Here is an 18,066-nt window from a genome sequence, read left to right as displayed (position 1 = left end):
CAACGTTGTATATTGGGTTTTTTTTTGTTTTGTTTTTTGCTGCTGCACCTTCCCTGAAGTTCTTTAGCTTCACAATCTGGTCTATTGGATTATCAAAATAAAGGATCCCTGCTCAGTTGTCCAGAAAACTCCATTAAGAATGGTGGCAGGATTTGATTTCCTCCTGAACATGTATACAAAATATATATAAAACACTGTTGTTGTTGTTTTATCCCAAAGGCACTACCACAATATACTGTATGTGTAGGTGCCTTTTGTTAAAATAAACCACTTATCAATAAAATCCATTTGTATTCAGGTTTTGCTGTTTTGGCACTTTAAATGATCATGACAAGACTGTACGACTGTAGGCTAACACGAAAAAACAAACATCAATCAATGTTCTCTCCCACTTGTTGTTGTGAGGGTCGTGGGTGTGCTGGAGCCTATCCCTGCTGATTGACAGTCAATCGCAGCTCCTGAGAATAGTTTGCATAAATATAAAATATGTATATATATTTTATTCTGTCTCAGGCAATACACATCCCCAAAACCGTTTTATGGTAATAGTATTTTATAGTTACATCAATAGTTTATGATGAAATACAATGTTTACAACTATTGGACTGTTTTCAGACATATTTATTATTCATAAATGGCTAATCCCCAAGTGGACCCCTAGCATAGCAGCTAAGGGATTTGTTAGTGCACTGCACACTTTTCTACTAAAGATTGCCACGTGGCAGGGTGACAGTGTAGGAATGTGTAATCTTTTCAAATTGAACCCCGGTCATTACTGTCCAGGTGAGCCATCTCTCATAATTGTCCTGTTTATTTTTACTCAGTCTCCAGTCAATCAAGTTCTTCCTTTACATATATTTGTCTTCTGACTAAATCTTCATTACCTGACTGTGGCCTGTTATACACATTTTATTAAACAAGGACTATTGTACTGTTATAGTATATATTGTATATGCAATTGTTTATAAATTGCTCAGCCATAGAATTCCCCAAACACGATAGATGATTGCTTGAAACACACTAGGTACCAATGTTGTGTGAAATATCGCGCTTCGGATTGGGTAATCTTGAAAATCACTCACGAGGGTGATATTAGTCTTCTTTGACAAGTACCTTATGCCCTCCTTCCTTTACTTCTGATCCCTTCTATATTTATGGCTTCCACCCACCCCTGTAAGCAGTGACTACCATATAAAGGATGTTGTTCATATCATTAGACAGACTTCCTCTCAACCCCAGGGCCCGGCCCACTCTGTTTCAGCCATAATCAAGCATGCAAAGTAACCATCAAAGGAGACATTGCTAATAAACTATCACAGTGGGCTGGAAAAAAAACACCCCCGTATACTCCTGTAGAGAAAATACTGTAAATAAATGTGTGCATGCTGAGAGGATAGATAAATCACAGTGGGGTAGGGGTGGGGGTGGTTGTTGCTGTCAGTTAGCTAAACAAAACACTAATAAAGCAGTCTCTAACACAACCTTGTCACTTATGTATACAAAATGAATCAGCAATAAGGGACATTTACAAAGCAAGACAAAATGTGCATGATACGTGGGCTACTGCAAAATTTGAATAAAGTAAATATATTACATACATCTGTTAAAAAAAACTACACATCTACTTTTGTACAAAGTAAAGTATATATGGGGATATTATGTAAGTACATGTAGTCAGGAGGAAGTTGCAAGTACTGTATATACATTCAGCATTCTTTTATTTGGGATGTGATTCTTACTGTTGATCTTTAGGTAAAATGATGAGGAGCAATGAATTTTACCACAACCTAGCATATAAGATGTTTCACAAAATAGTTTCACAAATCCTTTTTGGAAAAATGCTGACAGAAGCAGTTTGGAAAAGAACAAACACTTTCAAAAGAACTTGCCTTGGGGTCAAGCAGTTCACCAAGTACAAGAGTAAACGAAATAACAATAGCTGGAGAGTCGGTGTGTAAAACTAAAAACCTTGGTTTGGTAGTCATAAAGTCGTTTAATGAAGAAATGTTGCCCAGTTCAGTAAAATTCCTGCTTTACAGATACAGTGGGACCTCTAAATTAAAAATTAATTATCCAACCAACATTCTCAGGAAAACTCCAATAAACCTCTCCATCAAGCATGTTGTCAAATGTGACAAAAGAGAAATTTGGGCAGAGTCAATTCAACAAGCATCAACATATTGACTTTGCACTTGCTTTGCTTTTTCTTTTGCATTTGTGGCTTTTTTTTGTGTGTGTGTGTGACACAACAAGGGCTATGAAAGCTCTAACTATACTGTATATACTGGACGTTTGGTAAATTAAGCAGAGAGAGTCAAGTAGTGTTCCAATACTTTTTTCCAGCTTCACCATACAGTATACAGTGGGTACAGAAAGTATTCAGACCCACTTAAAATTTTCACTCTTTGTTATATTGCAGCCATTTGCTAAAATAATTTAAGTTCCTTTTTTCCTCATTAATGTACACACAGCACCCCATATTGACAGGGGGGGAAAACAGAATTGTTGACATTTTTGCAGATTTATTAAAAAAGAAACATTGAAATATCACACAGCCATTAGTATTCAGACCCTTTGCTCAGTATTTAGTAGAGGCACCCTTTTGAGCTAAAACATCCATGAGTCTTTTGGGGAATGAGGCAACATGTTTTTCACACCTGGATTTGAAGATCCTCTGCCATTCCTCCATTCAAGGGTCATTGTCTTGTTGGAGGGTGAACCTTCGGCCCAGTTTGAGGTCCTGAGCACCCTGGAGAAGGTTTACATCCAGGATATCCCTATACTTGGCCACATTCATCTTTCCTTCGATTGCAACCAGTCGTCCTGTCCCTGCAGCTGAAGAACACCCACACAGCATGATGCTGCCACCACCATGCTTCACTGTGGGGACTGTACTGGACAGGTGATGCGCAGTGCCTGGTTTTCTCCACACATACTGCTTAGAATTAAGGCCTAAAAGTCTTGGTCTCATCAGACCAGAGAATCTTATTTCTCACCATCTTGGAGTCCCTCAGGTGTTTTTTAGCAAACTCCATGCGGGCTTTCATGTGTCTTGCACTGAGGAGAGGCTTCCGTCGGGCCACTCAGCCATAAAGCCCTGACTGGTGGAGGGCTGCATTGATGGTTGACTTTCTAGAACTTTCTCCCATCTCCCGACTGCATCTCTGGAGCTCAGCCACAGTGATTTTTCAGTTCTTCTTTATCTCTCTCACCAAGGTTCTTCTCCCCCGATTGCTCAGCTTGGCCGGACGACCAACTCTAGGAAGGGTTCTGGTCGTCCCAAACATCTTCCATTTAAGGATTTTGGAGGCCACTATGCTCTCAGGAACCTTAAGTGCAGCAGAAATTTTTTTTGTAACCTTGGCCAGATCTGTGCCTGTACCTTGGCCAGATCTGTGCCTTGCCACAATTATGTCTCTTCACGCAGTTCCTTTGACCTCATGATTCTCATTTGCTCTGACATGCACTGTGAGCTGTTAGGTCTTCTATAGATAGGGGTGTGGCTTTCCTAATCATGTCCAATCAGTAGAATCAAACACAGCTGGACTCCAATGAAGGTGTAGAACCATCTCAAGTATGATCAGAAGAAATGGACAGCACCCGAGTTAAATATAGTGTCACAGCAAAGGGTCTGAATACTTATGGCTGTGTGATATTTCAGTTTTTCTTTTTTAATAAATCTGCAAAAATTTCAACAATTCCGTTTTTTTCTACGAAATTACCCCTGGCGCACAGTTGCATCGCCCGCCGCACCGGATTTATGCCATTCATGATAATAGAGCCTGTAGTGTTAAACTGTTCTTCACCATTTCAGTTTTCCAGATGTTTTTTTTTTTTTTATTGTCTGGCATGATTCGCCACTCCCTCATGTAAGAACTTGAGCATGTTCGTTTGCATCAGCAATTATCCTTCACAATTGTAATGTGCAGTTAGCTAGCTAGCTATACCTATTCCCTGACAATACATCTCAGTTCGTCTACTGGCGTAGCCGCCTTAGAATGCCTCGTTGTCGGCCATGACTGCTCGCACATCACACGGCGAAAGACGCAAGGGCGGCGGACATATTATTGTAAAAGTCTGAATTGACAGCCAGCATGTGGACCTGGGCTTCAGGCTGGCATGCCCATTTGAGAGCGTTTCATAGTGGTGGCGTGGAAAACCCCTGCGATGATCCACTGGAATATACTGTACTCTGGCCACCAGAGACTTTAAGACTTAAATTTTCGCATCTCAAACATGAAGTTATGCGCAGGCTGAAGAATGATGTTAGACAAAGTACTGTAGCATCCATTTTTCCAGGACTAGTAGTGGTATTTGATTGACAGTTGAGCAGGTTTGGTTTCAGCACATTCAGCGGACATGCCCACAGCGTCTGAGAGCAGAGAATGGTGTGATTTTTAACAATTTTGAAGCCTCATTTTAGATTATTTACAATGTTTTAATAGTTCAGATATGACAGGATTTTAACAACACTCTCCTCTGTGGTTTGTCAAATTTAAAAGACATTTTTTTTTACTTCACGGGAATTTAAAATCTAAATTAAAGTATTAACATTGTTAAAATATTAGCCCGTGTTACACAGAGAGTGGCGCATCAGAGATGTAAGAGTACAACCAAAGCGGAAAATTGTCGCGTCTGTGTGCGCATTTACTCATTTACACAGCCTCCCGCAAACAGCTATTTAGATAGTACACTTGACAACTTCATACTAGTGTCTGGTGTGATATACAGGTGTATAATACTTGACGGACAGTGACAATTGTTTTCACCACAACAGAGTGGTAGAAGTTATTATCAGCTGGTAATCGGCCAAACCGCTGTTCGTTGCTTCCCGCTGTTCCCTTTCACATACAGTAGCTGCCATCCAACTTCTCTTGTAAATTTGCATGTCGACGGAGTATTACTGTTGTTTCTCATTCCAAACAAACTGGAGGTCAACCAGCATCTTAATCCACTTTGAGAGAAGTATTGTGAATTTGCAGTGTTAATGTGGCCATGACTGAGCCTCTGTTGTCATACTTTATATCATTCCCTCTGCAACCTAATGGAAATATAAATGGGTGCATTGATTAGTGTTTAAAGATGGGACTTAAATAGATTAAAAGCTCACCACCCAGGGAAAAAAAATAATCTCTGCACACACTCTTGATCTAAGGTTCCTCGATGGACAGCTATGACAAGGGTTAGCTACTGTATATGTAGAAACATAGTATATAGTAGGTGTTTGGATGTGAAGAGTCAAGAGTCAATTAGAATTATTGAAAACCTGAACTCATCCTGAATTCATCTCATCATAGTGAACTGAAAATTGTAATATTCTTCAACTGATGAAAACCTTATACATTATTAAAGTCACGGACTCCCAGAAGTGTGAACATTTTCTACACAATGGTGCTGTGAAGTCAAATCTACAACTTGTGGCATAATAACAATCAAAAACTTGAAAATATATGAGAATGGTCTTGTTTTAGCATCCCCAAACTGGCCATCTCTAAGAACAGACTTGAATAAAAATGGAAAAATAAGGGAGCCGTTGTCGGACAAAGAGTAAAAGACAAAATTTGTATTGGTATTTTCAAAAGCCTTTGGTAAAACTCAATATTTCACACACGCATCCTCACAGGTGTAGACTAAAACTGCAACATAACATTGCTTGCCAGATAAGAAGCAAACAGAATATGTTCAGTGTGGAAAATAAGACTTTGGCATTCTTGTCTCTCCACTTCAAGCATATAATTTCCTCATTTCCTTATCTTGATCTTTTGTGTAGAAACAAGACAAGTGGATATGTCGATGAATGCCATTCAATCTGATGAGATCTATGCAATAAAGTATGAGTGTGGAAGAGGGTAGGACCATTTTCTCTGCAGAATGTCGTGGTGCTTTCAAAGTGATTTTGATGTTTCCAGACACGATTTCTATTTGAACTGTGAAGAAACACAAGACTGAAATGTAATACTTCTCTTTTAACTCATTCACTGCCAGCCCTCCAAGTTAACATGTATATTTGACTTCGAAAGCAGTCAGTGGCACTGACTGTGTTAAGATTCAATTGTAGCTTCAATATGCAAATCACTATGTTCTCATAAACCAATGAGACAAGACAAGAGGCAATAACCTCATATTCACTGTTGACTTCACTAAGTGCTTTTTCTCTTCCGCCACAGTCCTTCTCTCCCACTTTGATCTAATGTGTTTTTCAGTAAAATTGTGATGTCCTCCATTGTTGAATCTCTTGTGTTCTCACATCACAATCACCTCTGTTGGCGTCCTCATTTTGACCCTCTCAAGTTGACGTCGCTTCTCTTCTCTTCTGTCTTCCTCAAGGAGTCAGTGTCACATATGTTGTAATAAATGCCGACAGCCTCTCAGCCACACCACTTGTGTTCAGTGTTTGTTTTTGTCTTTCAACCAAGCACGATGCATGCCCTGTTTCACAGCTATACCTGTCACTTCATCCTGACCTCTTGACCACTGCCTCTCCCTTCATCAAGAGTCCCGCCATCTCTTCCACAGCTGATGCCAAACTTGTCTTGCAACTTTGGTAGCTCAAGTACTTCTCTTTAATGCCCTTCGCCATAGCATGCTCAAAAAAGTCAGTGTTATTTAAACATTAGATAAAACTGCACAATGTAAATAAATGAAATAAAATAAATACAAAATAAACTACCTTCAATATAAGCCATTTACAAAATTAATAATGCTAATTTTATATGGAGCTCTTCCAGGTAGTTAAATAAGCAACTCAAATATTAAGAAAACCTTTTGCACATGGTACAGTGCCATCCTACACCACTCCAATTGAAAACTACAATAATACAACATTTTTTTAAATGGATACTCATAGTTTTACATTCTATATACAGTGGGTACGAAAACTATTCAGACCCCATTAAATTCTTCACTCTTTGTTATATTGCAGCCATTTGCTGAAATCATGTACATGTACGTTCACCATCCAACCTGAATAACTGGAGAGGATCTGCAAAGAGGAATGGGAGAGGATCCCCAAATCCAGGTGTGAAAAACTTGTTGCATCATTCCCAAAAAGACTCATGGCTGTATTAGCTCACAAGGGTGCAACTACTAAATACTGAGCAAAGGCTCTGAATATTTATGGCTGTGTGATATTTCAGTTTTTCTTTTTTAATAAATTTGCAAACCTTACTACAATTCCATTATTAAATAATAATTCAATATGGGGTGCTGTGTGTACATTAATGAGGAAAAAAAACATTTTAGCAAATGCCTGCAACATAACAAAGAGTGAAAATTTTAAGGGGGTCTGAATACTTTCTGTTTCCACTGTATTTTTGCAAAGACTGAATATGCAGCTCTCATTGGATCTCCTTAGATTATGCAGGGATAACGAATGTTGTGACTCTGTATGTATGTTACATAATCCAATCTGCATGGTGAATATAATTTAATAACTATGTCAAGCATGGATGCCTGGACAAACATGTCAGCACCAATAAAAAGTGAACAGAACTTGAACTGGATCAACAGGGTTGCCAAATAAAAAAGTACAAAGACCACAATTATGACTTTAACATAAAAACTGTTTGGCCCTGCTTGAAATCACTATTATACAGTATATACTGTACATCAAACAATTAGCACTTCTTCAGATATGAATTTCTTCAAAGAAACAAGTAATTGCAGGGATAAGTGAGGGGAACCTGAAAGTAGGCTAACAGCATAGTTATCTCTTGGCAAGTGATAAGAAGTCACAAATAGCTCTTAGAACTATTAGTCAGGTGTTCAAGGAAAAAGGTCTAATTAATGACTTCAACAGAGAATCTCAGTTACATCCACTATTGATAATGCGGTTAATTTCGTACATTCAAAAAGTACCATTCTCTGGCACAACTCCACAACAAACCACATGTATATATATTTTTTCACCAAGAATTTTACAAAAATTGTCATCAATTCAGTGGACAATCTGTAATGGTCAACATGAAAAGAAAAGCAATCGGTTATGCAATAGGGATCTCCTTCATGAAATTATAGATAAAAAGGCTAGTCTATGATCATCAATGAAGGGAGGGATAGATGGATAGCTAATGGCTTACTTCTTCATCATTTATTCCTGCACTGTGTGTACTATTTGCTTCCCAACATACCCTAATGTAGCCAGAGGGCACATCTCCTCTGCTCTGGATCTTTCTCATATGCGCTTGGATACTGTGTGCATGTGTCTTTGAAAATAACTGCATTTGATGAACCAACATTATAGTGACTACAACTATGTGTGAAAAAGGGGGTGTTGAAGCATTGTGAGAGATGCATATTAAAGGGAAAAAAGTTTGTTGTAGTTCCATCCCGTGATCACTTATTTACTTTGATCAGAACCTTCGACAAGTCCATCTAACTTTTCTCTCGCCTGTGCTGGAAGAATGCCACAGGCAGTGATCTCTTAAAATGAGAATACAGCTGAGCCAAGCAGATATACAGTACACACACAAAAGTGACCCCAGAGCATTTACATCAGTTGACGGACAAAAAGGCAATGAAAGACACTCACAAGAAGCTACAGTATATAAGCAAAAAATACACACACATGAAAAAACACCAGTGCCATTGATGCTCAGCTTTGAGAAATGATTACCTGGATATATGACACATTAGTTCAGAAATATGTGACTAAAATAGGCAGTTTAACCAATCCCTATTTAAAAATACATAGCAATGACAATTAAACATGGAATGAGCTATTTCTACTGGTTCAGGGTGTAAAGAGGAAACCGCAGCACAATGCATATCTCAGAAATGGAAGTGAGGCAGCTTAATTAGGGCCAATTCTGAACAAAATCATGTCATGTTTTGAAACCCTTAGGTGCATTGAGATAAAAGCAAACAGAAAGTGGCATATCAGACTAAAAAGAAAGAGAGGGTGATTAGAGGAAGAGTGGGAGTATACGTTTGCTGCTGCTTGGTGTGTTGTTTCAGACAAAAGATCTCACTTTCAAGACATGGGTCTTGGATAAGTGTAGGTAAAAACAATTTATGTCATTCTTTTCTTACTTCCTCCTTGTTACTCAAGGGTTGGGTTCAATATTATATTGCGGTATTGAATCTAAATAGGTTACAAAATCCAAAACAGTTGAAAAGACTGAACTTGCATGTTCATATGGAAAGATATTAGCTAATTATCTTATGATCCTGCATTTGTAAACTGGAGCAGACACCCTACCGAGAACATACTGTAAGCTAGCTCCATGATTAACACTAACTGGGTAAAATATGAGTAATAAGTATGTTTATCCTTTCCATTGTAAAGGCACCCAAAATTGCCCTGAAATGGTGTTCAAAATAACTTTCTAAAACCATTTCGTAGTAGTTAATTTGTGTGGTATGCTTGTGTAGAGTAGAGGTAAGCAATGCTTTTCTTAGATCGAGCATAGACTACAATATGGTTGTGCCTTCTTTTTACTAATGTCAGCACGTTACACTTACACTTGTATTCTTTATTAAATTCATTAGAAAGTTCCATGCTGTTGTGCTGCTATGACCACATACTAGCTAGTCATGGTCATCTTTCCTAGTTAACCGGATGGTGGAAACAATCCAGATAAAGATTTATTGATCCAACTCTACTCTGGTGAATCAAACAGTACTATAGGCCTACCACTTGCTGGACCTGCTCAGTCTTTCAGGTCATGGAGGTTCAATCGAAGACCAGTGAACAACTTCTTTACACTTGAAGACATTTCTCCTTTTAACCTTGTACTATTTGCATAATGTATTACTTAATAAAAGACCTTTGGTTCCATTTTCCCAGAATAAAAAATCTAAAATAAATAAATTAATTAATTAATAAATCTCACAATCGCCCAAATGCAACTTCACACCAGCTTCCAATTTGCAGCACCCTCTACACTCCCTACGTCTGTGATCAGGCCCACACTGAGATGAACAAAGTTTGATTGATTGATGGATTGTTTGGTTGATTGAGCTGTCATAGGATGTTTACCAACGCAGTATGTTTGGGGTGAAAATTAGCTTTAGCTTGTATTTCTTTCCTATGTCTGAAGTATAGACAGCATTGTGAAATGGGTATGGGTGAAGAGGAGAGAAATGGTCTTAGAGTGGATAAGGATGACAGTACAAGGGGAGAAAGGGAAAGATTCTACACTTAAAAATGATAGCGGAATATTAGGGATGGAAGACATAGGGGCAATAAATGGAAGAGAGGAGGGAAAAAAGTAATTTGAGATGCTAACATTTTGGCAGTGGTGAAAAGTGAGGGCCAGCAATGCCTTGTCTGCTGGTCAGAAGCACTGATCTACAATTACATGTGATGCCATATCAATCTACCGTATTTTCACGACCATAAGGCGCACATAAAAGTCTTACATTTTCTCCAAAATGGACGGGGCGCCTTATAATGCGGCGCGCCTTATGTGTGGACCGAGTTCCAACATCTATAAATGTTGTTGTGTGATGAGCGCTCCACTTGACTTTTTAAAAAAAAAATTAAGCATTTCCTGCCGACACGCTGCTTACACAGAGGAAAAGCGGACGTGGCTGAGGACAGGGGAAGGATGCATGAAGTAGGACGCTAAAGCCACGCCCCCAGTAGGTATATAGCGCTAGGGTGTTTTTTTTTTTTTTTTTTTATAACCGCTTGACTGACTGGGAGCATTTCCGCTGTGTGCATTGTGCAAAACAACATAGGTTTGGCTAAGGACCCCCGAAAATGTCACCTACGAAGAGACACGCTTACGAAGCACAGTTTAAACTGAAAGCTGCAAGTGGAGGAAGCAGGAAAACGAGCTTTGAAAAGACTACAAGTGCAACAAGTCAAGAAGACGAAGCTGAGTTTCCGCGAAAAAAAAAGATCAAACAAAACGCGGAAACAAGGCGAGGTGGCCGAGTTGGAATACCAACTCGAGCAATGGATAAATGAGTAAAGAACAGCCGGGAGAAGTGTCCCTACAGTCACCATTCGACTGATTGCAATAACTCGGGGCTTGCCATCATTCCGGGAGGCTTGACGAACTGCTCGACATCCGTGTAAACAGGGCGTTCAAAGTGAAGTTGTAAGCGGCGTGGGAGCCATGGATGACAGATGGCGACCACAGCTTTACAAAGACAGGGAGGCAACGCCAGGCGAGTTACGCCACCATATGTGAATGGATTGTGGATGCTTGGGCTAAGGTATCTGCTTTGACTGCTGTCCGAGCTTTCGCGAAAGTAGGCATCATTGCTGAACAGCCCCCCAGCAACGAGACTGACTCCGACAATGACGAGAGGGAACAAGGCGTGTTTGTTGGAGAACTTGCCCAGCTGTTCATTTCGGATATAGATCATGAGGACTTTGATGGATTTGTGGATGAGGATTGATAAAAAAATAACGTGAGTACATTTTTAAATACTTCAATAAAGTACAACCGAACTCAGTTTTGCTCCCGCTGCCTTTTTAAAAACATTGTTTTAGCGTGCATGCATGCTACCGTATGTTCTAAGCTAGCGTATGTTTTACCATGCCTGCGCCCAATAATACGTGCGTATGTGTTAAATACAGAAATAGACCCCGTAACGGAGACTGCGCCTTTTAATACGGTGCGCCCTACGGCCGTGAAAATACGGTAATCTGCCCAGGGCGTTCAGAATCAGTAGTGCTGGCCTATGTCACTTAAACTATATTACCAATAGGGTGTTTCTTTAACCAATCAGATTAAAAATGTTTCCTATATGTGGACTGAAATATGTTCCATCCTCTAATTTATTGATCAAAGCAAAGCATGTTACAGCCAACTTCAACTAGCAAAACACATGTATTGCGATCTGTACACATTAGTACTTTGAATAATCAGCATCTCGGGTAAGTGTGATATATTTATTTAAATGTCTTAGGTTTTTGTCATGTTATTATATAAATATTAATTGATGACGTACATGGCACAGTTGCATTTTGTATAATATTGATGGTTTAAATAATTACGACGTGATAGTGGTTGTATTAAGAGGTGGATTAAGTTGGGTAAATGCACAGTGAAGGCCCAGGTACCAAATGCCACTACATTTTTGGGGGAATCTCTGAAAATATCTGAGTTATGGTGGACCACCTTCAAGGGAAGTTAACAGAAGAAGAACATGGCATGTATGGATCTTACAAAGTGTCTGTAGTTTGTATGTTTTTTTGTTTTTTGGTTATTGCTTTACAATTTCACGGATAACAGTGGCAAATTTTGTTTTACACTGGTGGATCATTTCGCTGCATAGTGCGCATCACCAAAGCAATTCACGATGTCATTTAGTACGTCTTTTTTAGTCATTAAATTGAAGAATGTTTTGTTCTTTTTATGTTTTAATATTGTATGACAGTTAAATGTTTGTTAAAACACTACTTTTTGTAGCAGTGACATGTGGTGTGGTTCATAGCTGGTGAGGCATTGCTATTTGAATCAGCATTCTTTTTACACACAACTTTGGCCATAAGGAACTTTATTTCTAGTTGTTTAGAGAGAGCATATTAGTAATTTCTTACTTTTTATTTTAAAGGCTCCACATTAATTTAGAAAAAAAATAATTTAAATTTAGGCCAATACTAAAATATTCTATTCATTTTGTTCAAGTGTGTTATTAGAATTCTTAAAAATTTTAAACAGACCATTCAACAAAAAACAATTAATTTGATTTTTTGATTATTTCTTTTATCTTATGATCTCCTTTGAGGTATTCCAAAGGAATGTTTTGAGTCTTTTTAATGGTGAGAATGATTTTTCACTGTTTGTAGCTGGCACGGTGAGTCCGAGCTGGAGTACCTTTGTCGCCACTGGTACAGTCTGGATCAAAATCTTTTCGGCAAAAAAAAACTGAGAAGCTGTCCGGGTGTTTTGTGGGCTCTACAGCCCGATGAGTTCAGCCTTACAAAATCAAAGAATCTTCAAGCTAGCGAGGTGTCTGCGTAAAGAACGTCACCAACGTGAACCTGTGTGCTCTAGTGCTGCCACAGCCCCACTGAAGGGGGTGCCTGCCATTGTGGCTAACAGCCACTGTGTGGCAGAATATTGTCTTCCTCACCACACGCTTTATCTGCAATTTTATGCAATCAACAAAACTATATGTACAACACAAATATTAAATACAATACCAACTATGGAAAATCGTAATGCATATTTCAAGTGTCGGAAAACATAATGGAGATGAGAAGAGAGATAGAACACGCACTTAACAATGGCCTCCTCTGTTGAAGTTCTGTAATTTTTATCAAGAAGTACTGCTACTGTGCTGTGCTATTTTCAGTTTTTTTTGTGAGGGATTGCGCAATCTCAGGTGAGGATGGCGGCTCACTGCCTCACTTCCCGCCTTGGCCATGTTTTTGAGCAGGAAATACGTAAATTCAGCAATTTAAAAGATTAAATCTTGGACATTATTGGATTCAAAAAACAAAATTAGTGTAAAGCACAGAACAGAAAATTAAAATGAAAAATAATTTTATGTAGACGTAATCATTGTTTATTCATTTATTTTTTTTAAGTCTTTACATACAGGTGACGTTCTGCCTGACCTCACGTTGCTGTTTTTTAGAGATGCTAGTCTGATTCCTGGCTACTGTTGACATAATTCCCAAGGCACCAAACACCACTGCTCACCACCACCTCAACGCCCACCACTCCACACACTAAGCTGAGGGGTGCCACACCATTTGTAAAGGATATAATTGAAGTACTTTTTATAAGTCACTGTCACTTCTCTTTCCCTGAGGAAAATTTGCTTCACCTGTCAACCCTGCCGCAATGTCAGTCATCATACAGCACCCATCACAAATTTTACAAGTTAGTCAAGTTTCTTTCTCTCTTGAATCAGTTTCTTAAGTAACACAATCATTTTTTTCTTATCGACTTCTGGATCTCTCTCTCTCTCTCTCTCTCTCACACACACACACACACGCGCGCGCACACACACACGCACGTTCACACACAAAGCTCTCTTCCCGTCTGGCGTTGCTTCCAGCCTAAAACCAAACCATGTGTGGGAGCTATCCTGTGCTGGCCTAAACTGTCCAATCAAAATTGACCAGATGATCTTGGAAGATTCTTTGGAGTCTAGGTGTTATGGGTCCATAAAGAGGTAAAAAAATCGGTGCACTTGGTTGGAGACACATCGTAAACTTCATTCGGTCCTACTTCTTATTACTTTAAACTCAGACTAGAATGCACTTCTTGGATGCAACAAGTATATGCAGCCACTATCTTGGGGCAGAGTTCTGGAATTCACTATTTTCTTTGTTAGCTTTTATTTTAGCTTTATTTCGGTCAGCTATATGTTTTCTAGCTGCAACTGTCTTTACTGTACTCCCGTTTATCCTCACTCCTGCTTTTTCTGTATCATGCTTTGTTCCTATTTGAAACCGTTTCACTCTCACTTGGCTGAGCTCCCTTCAACTCCCTCTGTCACTTGTTTTTGGCTTTTTTTTTTTTTTTTGCACCCCCTCCTCTCTCACCCCAAACTCCCATCACTCCCTCGTGCCCCACCACCACCAAGGCATGAAAACGGCGCTCCATTAGGAGTGCCTTGGCTAAGCCTAGTCTGACACGTCTTGCTTTGATCAGCCATGAGCTGCGCTAAACACCACACTAAACTCCCAGTCTAGAGAGGCGGAGGAGGTTGAGAAGGAGGAAGTTGGGTAGCAAGGGTTTGGGAAAGATGGGACCGCCAAGATTAAAGCAGTGAAAGGAGATGCCGATGGAGAGACAATAAAAGGAGGAATACAAATACTGAACAGTTTCTCTCACTACTTTTGGTTTGATAACACATTTTCTGTGCATCTTTTTTATTGCTTATATCTGCACTCTCCCTTCCAGCAACATCTGTATGATGCGTCATCAGCCAACAGTATTTGTACACCAATCAGAACAACTTTTAGAGCATCAGTCAAAAGAGCCATCTTGTCCGTCTTGTGATTTAAATAAATATTGTGCTCACCCAGCCGTGTACACAAACCTGTTGAAAAGACTACAAGTGCAACACTAGAAGTGGAAATATGAGCAAAAGTCTTTTTTCGACACCTCAATACCAGCAAAATGACAAAAAGTTCAAGTCTTTTTCTCCCGAGGAGTGAAGAGAAAAGGGATTTCCGGTCAGTGCTAATCAATCAGGCCATAATAATGGCTCCCATGCCTAGCTGTCGACTGGAGGGGTCAAGGCATCCCGTGACCCATCGCCCAGGGCCCAGGGGCCAAAGCCCCTCTCAGAATAGCACCCCAGGACACACTCCCCAGGCTAATTGTCCTAGCCAGTGTCGGCCTTTTCAGTGCCCCCCCCCCCCCCCCACACCCGCCCCCCCTTTACTCACCTCCTTCCACTTTCTCCCTCATTCTTCACTCTTTCCTCTCCCTTAACTCCTCTCCTCCTCACAACTCTGCAATCCTCTCACTTTCTATACAACTTGTATGCCGGTATGTCCTCGCAGGAGGAGGAGGACGGGGTATGAGATTTGGAGTTTAATAAAAGTAGAAATGGCAAACACCAGCGCAGAGATGGAGTGAGGAGAGCTTGTCAAAGAGAGGTTGGAGAAGGGAGGAGGAAGACTTGCAGACAGCGAGTTGGGACAGAGAAGTCAACAGAACCACAGGGAAGAGGACTGACTCAAAGCCTGCCCAAATCCTCCTCCGGGACATCAGTAGAACAGAGCTCTGTGACGGGCCTATCCCCTTAAATCTGCACATCAATTGCTTTGCATCAGCTTCTGTGTCAGGGAGCCCGAATCCTAGAATCAGCCTGACCACATCAATGCATACAAAACCACAACAAGACCGGGAGAAAACGTGCGCACACAGACACACAGGAGGACACGAGAGTCCGGAGCAAACCCCATTCCGGCTTAGTGCAATGGCATTCCTTTCATTCCAAGCGCACGCTGCTAATTAACAACATTAGCTCCCACAGGCGGAGAGACAGATTGATGGAGATGTATCCCAGGGTTGCACAAGCACCACATCTTGAATGCCATTTGCGCTGCTTTCTCTCTTTCATTCTCAGTCCCATTCAAGCAAGTCTTTCCTACTCTTAGCCTCGGTCAGGTCCTGGTCAGACAGCAGCGATAAGCACAAGCAGGGAGTGAGTACAAAAATCCAAACACTAATTAAAATTGCACATTTAAAAAGAAAATGAAAAAAAATCAATTGGCTACTCACTGGGAACCTCCTCTTTATTGCCTGCTTTTTCCTGATCTGTCACTCCTTATCCTCTTCCTCCAGTGTAGCAAGAGGTGTGTATTGTGTCAGTCCGATAGAGGAAAGTTGCCGTCTCCTTACGTGAGCATGTGTGTGCGCGCTTGTGTGAAAGGGAGAGGCAACGTGCGCATCTGTCTCTGTGTCTTGCACTGCTCTGACTGAGCGAGCTGAGGCTGTTTTAAACAGACTGCTCTCCCCCCCATGTGACCAGCCCAGCCACAGGCAGGAATACATTACTGACACGCACGCACCCATGCACGCGCGCGCACATGCACTCTCTCTCTCTCTCTCTCTCTCTCTCTCTCTCTCCCTCTCTCTCTCACGCACACAAATCATGTCCAGAGTGCGCCCCCTAGCCACCCCTCACAGAAGTGTAGGGAGCAGCTCAAACACATACTGTTTAGATGTAATATGGACTCACAATTATAAACATGGGGAAATGAGGCAGCAACACATCTATTAAGAAAGAGCCGTATTGTGAGCAAAAATAAAGTTTCTTAAGCACATAGACAAACGGTTTAGTTTTCTGATGTGTTTTGGCGTCTTTACCACAGCAGTGGTTCACACCTGGAAGCATTGACCTTTTCAGTAATGGAAACCTTTTAAAATTGACCTTCAGCTGCAGAACTGCCTCAGCTGCATTACAGGTAGGACACGTTTAAGGAACAAAAACAAGGGGAAACAACACACATGAGGTGTTACCAGTGGAATACCCACTGACAGGTACACTTAATTTTCAAAAGGGTCACAAGTATTTTTATGACATTTCAGTCCGAGGATTAGTATGGCAGCTTGAATTTCAGATTGTGTTTTGAAAAAAAATATTTTCCAGTAATTCATTTATATCCAATAATAATGAAGACCTCTGGAGAAATGTAACATAGAAGTCATTGTGACATGAGTAGACTTCATCATCTTTAAATTAAAAAAAACAACAACACACATTTGTGAGACACTGTAGATAACATTGATATGTGATTAGTTTTACACAGTGCCTTCCCAATTTCTTTCTTTTTTATAGATAAACAATCATTCACACTCACACTCACACCTAAGGACAATTTAGAGTCATCAGTGAACATAACATGGATGTTTTTGGAATGGGGGAATGTTTTTTGGGGGAGAGGCGGTAGTTATCACCCTCAGAAAACCAATGCAAGCACAGGGAGAACATGCAAACTTCACACAGCTATTAGGTTGGAACCCCGGATTCACACCCCCAGACTCAGAACTGGGAGGCGGGTGTGCTGACCACTTTACATCGTGTAGACTGGCTGAAGGATAACTGTAACTACAAAATACAATTAATTTGATCTAACCCATTCTACGGGTATATTTTCCATGATATATGTAACAGCATTGTCATGGCAACCTTTGCACAACTGTTTGTGATAATAGTAAGAAATACAGGTAAAGGGATTAGTTGGGACCTGCTCGCCACTGATAAACACTTCACACCTTGTATTCAAAATGTCATTCAACTTAAGCCACTGCCAAGTGTCTTGAATTTACCCTGCCGCATTGTCTTGCATTGATAAGCATGACTACATTGTAAACAATGAGTTATAATGAAGAAGGTTGACATTCAGAAGCCAAAGTCAAGATAGGTGCTATTCCTGGCTCTTTTCACCAAATGTCACTCGAATCGGTTTATACTTCAAATTAAAAAGGACAATTTACATTAAGAGACAATGCAGTGCAATGTCTTTTGGTCTATTGTTAAGACAAGTTAAATGCAGAATTTGATCATGTGAAATGCAGGATGTACAATGTACTAATCCTGCAAATAGGAAAAATACTAAATTTATAATATTATTATTTTATTATTATTTATAATCAATTTGTCATGCCTTTTTAGCTTTCTATTCTCAGCAGA

The 18,066-nt window shown here is 40.1% G+C and overlaps 1 protein-coding gene across 3 annotated transcripts in view; it reads right to left on the bottom strand.

Annotated features, from left to right (window-relative positions):
• The window catches only part of cntfr (ciliary neurotrophic factor receptor), a 332,427-nt gene that overhangs the window by 204,259 nt on the left and 110,102 nt on the right, over positions 1-18,066 (bottom strand). Inside the window, exon 1 of one of the 3 annotated variants that reach the window (XM_061747261.1) lies at positions 16,152-16,366. The exons of 1 other annotated variant lie outside the window; for it this stretch is intronic. The gene's annotated coding sequence lies outside the window, so the exon portion shown is untranslated. Of the gene's footprint in view, positions 1-16,151; positions 16,367-18,066 lie in introns of those variants that run through there. One more of the 3 variants, XM_061747259.1, reaches the window with a different exon arrangement.

This window comes from Phyllopteryx taeniolatus, chromosome 15, assembly GCF_024500385.1.
Source record: "Phyllopteryx taeniolatus isolate TA_2022b chromosome 15, UOR_Ptae_1.2, whole genome shotgun sequence".
NCBI lineage: Eukaryota > Metazoa > Chordata > Actinopteri > Syngnathiformes > Syngnathidae > Phyllopteryx > Phyllopteryx taeniolatus.
Note: the sequence above shows the minus strand (reverse complement) of the source record. Positions and strands in the feature narration are given on the sequence as shown.